Source organism: Camelus bactrianus, chromosome 9, assembly GCF_048773025.1.
Source record: "Camelus bactrianus isolate YW-2024 breed Bactrian camel chromosome 9, ASM4877302v1, whole genome shotgun sequence".
NCBI classification, from domain to species: Eukaryota; Metazoa; Chordata; class Mammalia; order Artiodactyla; family Camelidae; genus Camelus; species Camelus bactrianus.
Window position 1 is genome coordinate 71,566,509 of NC_133547.1, and position 6,297 is coordinate 71,572,805.

Below are 6,297 nucleotides of genomic sequence, written 5' to 3' on the forward strand. Positions count from 1 at the left end.
TTACAATTTCAGCATATTTCTCATCAGAACCTCCAGTATTGAATATTACAATATAAGTCTGTATACAATCACTTGTAGATGACATAATAATTATCTTAAGACATTTCAGATGGGTTATTGTAGTATTTAATGTGCCGTATTTTATGGTAGAGTAATTCCCAGTCCCTGGACATCAGATTGCTTTCAGTGGGAATGAAGATTAATTTACTTAAGTCCTGATATTTTAGGCATCAGTGCATGTTTTCATTTTTGTTAGGCTTTCCCTCCCTTTTAAAATGTAATTCTCAACTTTTTATGGATTAAGATCCCAATACATTAGGTCCTTCAAAGAAGAATGATAGTAGAGTAGTATATAGCTTTATTTTATGGTCCATTTAGGAGCCTGACGATCTTATGCCTAAATAAGAATCCTCATGTCTAACTTGGTAAGGAGAAAATAGGGCAGGCAGTGCCGGTTACATGTAATAGAACAGTAAGTATTTGAAGATGTCTAACTGATATTCCATGGGAATCTAACATATTTTATAATAACCAATAGTAATAAAATTTTATTGAAAGCAAAAGTAAAAATGAGTCAGGATTTGAAGAAAATTCAGATGGCTCTTTGCGAGTGCTGCTTCTTGTGTAGCATCGCATCAGAAATGTTGCCATAACATGAAAAATATAAGCATATCTTTTAACGGAAAATAGGGTAGACTCTAGAACAAAAAATTATCATTCTATATTTTCCCGGGAATTTGCCTGAGGGTGTGACACAGATGATCTCTGTTACTCATCTTACTTATCTTAGTTGTGTCCTTCAATAAACTGGATGCTTTATAAAATACTGGTCCCATGGTTTCAAATACTGTAAGATTTTAGTTCCTCTTCACCCCTCCACCATATTCTTTCTTTTTTTCTATAAAAGGAGCTTTGAAAATAGAAATATAAAGGTTACGTCGTCATCATATATGAAACTGGTAGCCTAAATTCTCCATCCATTAATTTGGTTTAATATAGTTTTCTAAATTGATACTGTATCCATAGAACTTGTCTATGGATAAGGCCTATCTATAGATATGCCTTCCAGAAAAAAATGAATATAGATTTTTTTCCTTAATTGCTTTTTTAAGGCAAAGTGTATTTTCGTCAGACAAATCTATTCTAAGTAAAACATCTGTATTGTTGTTTAGTTTATTTTGAAGTAAAATAATAAATGTATTATGGTGAGCACCTCCTGAGCTCATCATCTAGTTTAAAGCTGTCTGTTCATTTTACAGTACATGTGCAGAAATATTTATGTGAATGAAATTCAATAAATACATAGGTAAAGTTTTTTTCTAGGGAAACTATTCTCTTTTGAATACTACGCCATTTTCCATTTCTTTTCTCCTCTTGAAAAAAAAATCCTGCCCTTGTTCTCCTTTACTGAAAAACTATTTAGATAAAGTGTTTTTAAATCATGCAATTCACTGCTTGGGGTTGGTGGACACATTTATTTTTTTGAAAAGGAGAAAATGCCCCCATTTTAAAAATCTTTCTTGTATTTGTATCTATTAAGATAAACAGTTTACTTTGATACGGTACATACCAATCTAATTTTTTTTCCAGAATTCATTTTACTGTTTGGCCTGACCCTCTATGATAACTTAATATAGGAACAAATTAGCATATAATTCTATTTTCCATGTGACCTCAACCAGTTCCAGAATTGCACCGCTACTTTTGGGGGGCAATTTGATAGTTTATGTAGACTGTAGGATTAAGTGTTTGCAAATGTTCACTGCATCCTGGCTAATATGTTATCGAAAATGTTTAAAAGTAAGCAGTTAGAGGAAATACTCACCCCTATTCCTAAGGTATTAAAATGGCTCCGAAAGGTAGCATTTTTAATTAGTGTACATAATTGATTAGTGATTTGTCTTCTCCCAAGCATAAAGCAGCAGGGCAAAGTTAAGTGAGGTCGGTGAAGTGTAAGAACATATTAGGGATTGATGGTGACAATGATCATGACAACTAAATGGATTTTTTTTTCTTTTAGATTCAGCTGTCGGTCTTTGACATTTCCTGTGGTCTGTTCACTCTAGATGCAAAGGACATGGAAAAATCAGGTGCTTATGTGGTTTAAATGTGTTTTGGATGCCCTTATTTATAGATTACAATATTTTTCCAATTCAAATCCGCAGTTGTCATGCAGAAGATTCTTTTGATCACCAATTTTATTTAAAATGCTTAGCATTGTAGTGTATTACCGAACATTTTCTGTTTTAATCAAAGTATAGAAAAAGTAAAATCAATTCTATATGTTGACTTTTTTCTAAAATGTTATTATTGCATTGAGTGAATGTTTATATCTGAAAAAGAAAGTTCCAAAAAAAAAATCCCTTTCTCTATCATAGCAATTCTTCTGGCAGTCTGATATTATTAGAATTGGTTTAAAGTCACTTTCTAATGTGATTCTATTATATTTACGGGAGAAAAAAGACTTGAAAGGTATCTGTATATATATTTTAATTCTTTATATTAGTCCCTCTGGAATAGAACATTTTCTCCTCAAAAAACCTTTTAGCTCAACTCAGATACAAGGAGAGAATCATCTTAACTGGCAGAGCATTTGTTATGCATTTGAACATTTGGTTTATGTAAAGAAGGTTGACATCTAATCTTCCACAGAGTTCTTACATTTGGGTAGACTGAATAATGATGGCTTGCCTTGCCACTGGGAAATTCCTTGCTGTGGCCTTTGTGGCGGCTGTAGGAAAACGGGAGGATTCCTCTGTGGCAGGCAGGCCTCGGGCTTCTGTGGTGTGAACACTGGCAAGGGGTATGTCTGACCAGAGTTAGCCCCCAGTGAGGGAACTGGGGAGATTCACAGATGCTGATGACACTCGAAGAAACTGCTGTGAGTGACTGTTTTGTAAATGACCCACTTTCTACTTCATCTACTTCTATAGTTTTTACAGAGAAGGTGCTATGAGAAATCCGTAAGCTCAGATCTCCATACGGTAAGGTAAATGTATTAGGCTACAGCATTCCTTTTTTTTTTTTTAAATTAAATTTTATATTTTGAGATAATTATAGGTTTTACATGCAGTTGTAATAAATAATGGAGAGGTCCACTGTACCCTTCACCCGGTTTCCCCCAGTAGGTGCAGTATATAGTGCAGTATCACAGCCTGCTTCCCTCCGGCTCTCCCCCTTAACCTTTGCAGCCGCTAGACTGTCCTCCATTTCTATCAGTTTGTCTTTTCAAGAATGTTACATAAATGAAATCATACAGTATGTAACCTTTGGCAATTGGCTTTTCTCACTCAGCACAATTTTCTGGAGATTCAGCTATATCCGTTGATACAGTAGTCTGTGCTTTTTATTGTTGGGTAGTATTCCATGGTATGGCTGTCCACAGTTTGTTTAACCATTCGCCAGTTGGGATTTCAGGGTTGTTTCTGGTTTTTCACTATTACAGATAATACTGCTGTAAACATTAGTGTGCAGATTTTTGTGTGAACACAAGTTTTCATTTTCCTGGGATAAATGCCCAGGAGTGTGATTGTGGGTCATATGATAATTACATAGGGTATTTTTTCTTTAAGGCTAGAATTGATTTTGTGTATATATGGAAGGGTAGACAAAGAGGACATCTACATTTTTGTGGGCTTTTTGCTTTAACTGGATTTGTTTATGATTTTAAAACATACAGACTATCTTAAATAACTTATAGCTAGATGTCAAAAACCATTTTTCCACAACCTAGATTTAGTTCCTATTTTTAGAGAAATACTTTTAAGAAAAAATTACTTTTTTTCATGAGCAATTTCTAAGTAAAGGAATAAAGATGGCCATACACTACAGAAGAGATGCTGCAAAGCTGACAGGTTACTTGGGGGAAATTTGGGGGGAATTTTCCAAGTGTTGGTAGAGACTTGACATTCAAGGATGTATTGTAATAGTTTCTCAATTGATCACTACCGTGTTGCCTGCAGTTTTTATTTGTAGAATTAATTCATTATCTTTACACTTTGTGTTCAGTGGTATTACATTCAATGTCTATTTAATTCAATTACATGCACTTAGAAAAAGAAGGAGATAAAAAACAAAAAGTACCTTTTCCCAGTACATGGCCTCTAAAATGCAACTACTTCACATGATGCTAAATGGAAGAAGCAGCTCTGTTCCCAGCCCTGGTGGAAATTACAGTTATGGTATACTTACTGGACATACTGAGGCATGTACAAAATAGCCATGTGTGGTATATTTTGTTTGTTTTATTTATTTATTTTTTGGGTGAGGGGAGGTAATTAGGTTTTTAAAGTTTATTTATCTTTTTAATGGAAGTACTGAGGATTGAACCCAGGACCTTGTGCATGCTCGGCATGCACTCTACCGCTGGGCTATATCCTCCCCACGATGTGTGCTGTATTTTGGAAGAGACCCACTGAAAGGATTTTCAAGGATTTATTCTGATTTTCCATCATATATTCTGACTTTAGAACTCTCACTGAAGATGTAGCTCCATTTCTTTTTTTAGAAACACTGGATGTCATTAACCGATTACAATAATCTTTCCGACAAAAGTCGATATTATAATTCTTTGACTGTTTTGAGTGAGGCATTAGGCTCAGGGGACCCCAATCTTGCAATGCTTCTAAATATAGTTTACTGTTTAGCCCATTATGGTCATAACCATAGTGATATAAATGACATATGATAATGAAATAGTCCTTGTGCTTAAAAATGACCTGGACAAAAGATAGTATGGACACTTGGAATCTTTATGTACCAGTAGTCACTCATCATTAAGCAGCGAGGGAAGCATCCCTGCTGTAGCACTTCTAGGCACTGGGACCCTGGCAGTAAAGAGATAAAGGCCCTGATTACATGGTTCTCATCTTTCTTAGGCTGGATGTGGGGAGTCAGGTGGGGGCCGGGGAGGAGTGGAAAGAAACTGAGATGGAGACCAACATGATTATGTATTCCTAGAAGTCGAGAACCTTCAGAATTTAGGAGAGGGACTAGGAGAGCTGAAGCTGCCCGAGCAGGCTTCACAGAAAACAGCAGTCTTGAGTTGTGAAGGAGCATGTATGTGACACGGAGACGAGGACACCCGGGGAGAGGGAAGTGAGCTGCAGGGTGGTTTGTTAGAGGTGGGGTGCAATTTGGTCTCGTTCGAATTTCCTGGGGCCTCAAAAGGGGATGTCACTGCACCAAAGTATATTTAACAGAGTGCTATGTTTTAAGAACTCACCGTAAATGTGGCATACTTTCTCTAAGAGCCATATTTGAATTTAAGTATGTGGATTTGAAAAAACAAATGGATACCCTTCCTTATAAAACTAGGGCTTGGAAGTATCTTGGTTATGAGGCTCAGTCTGGTTACGTGTGTGTATGTGAAAAACAAAATATTATTTTCCTCCTTTTATGTTTGATAAGGAATAAGATAGCCTGTACTTTTCTGATGTCTTAAGTGCATAATCTGTAAGACTATGATACTTTAAAAATTTTAAATTTATTTTAGGCTTAAAATAACAAAGTTCTTTTAGAAGAGTTCCAAAATTAAAACTGCAATATCACACGAAGATAACAGTTACATTAAGAATATATTTGTAAGATGGTATATAGAGCTGGTGGCTTTACTAAGAAACTGGGGCACCCTAAGAAAATGCAAGTATTTCTGTGCATTTTTTTTCCAAGTGTTCAAGGTAGTAAGAGAGCTGAGAGCCTTTTCTAAATATGCATCCAGTTTTAGGAGGCTAAATTAGGAAGCTCTCATACGACTGAAGCCCTTTAACTTGGGAACTTGGAAGAAGGACGAAACCTAAGGGACTATTAGAGTTTCTTTAAATTTATATAAATACTAGGTTTTATCAAAGGGGTTATAAAAGACATCAAAATTAAGATATTCAGGCTTTTATATGTAATAATACGGATTCCAGTGTCCCCAACTATAAGCCATTGCCAATGAGGAGGCCAAAATATATTGTGTTTTAGGAAAGAGCTACATTAGGTAGGCGACTTAAAAGTTCTGAGTGTATATAATGGCCCAGCATTGTGGAATCATCTTGTAATACTATTTATCTAGCAGTTTAAAAAAAAAGGAAAAGAAAAAACGGTGCTATTTTAGACAGTTTAAAAAAAATTTTTTTACAAATACTGCAAATCATAGGTTGGTTACCACTAGACTTCCTGACTCTGCTGTGATTGCTGTATTCTCTGTGTATTCTTTTAAAATACCAGGCACTTTATAATTTTGCCCATAATTGTTTATATATATTTTCTCCACAAAATGTTTTTAGAACAACTTAGTGCTAAATTACCTTA

General features: G+C 35.2%; 1 long non-coding RNA gene across 18 annotated transcripts in view; it reads left to right on the forward strand.

Moving 5' to 3' along the window:
- Nucleotides 1-6,297, forward strand: part of LOC105075729 (uncharacterized) — a 51,243-nt gene that overhangs the window by 9,470 nt on the left and 35,476 nt on the right. For all 18 annotated transcript variants that reach the window (XR_012509279.1, XR_012509280.1, XR_012509288.1 and 15 more), the window contains exon 3: nucleotides 2,021-2,090. This is a non-coding gene — a long non-coding RNA (uncharacterized LOC105075729). The remainder of the gene's footprint in view (nucleotides 1-2,020; nucleotides 2,091-6,297) is intronic.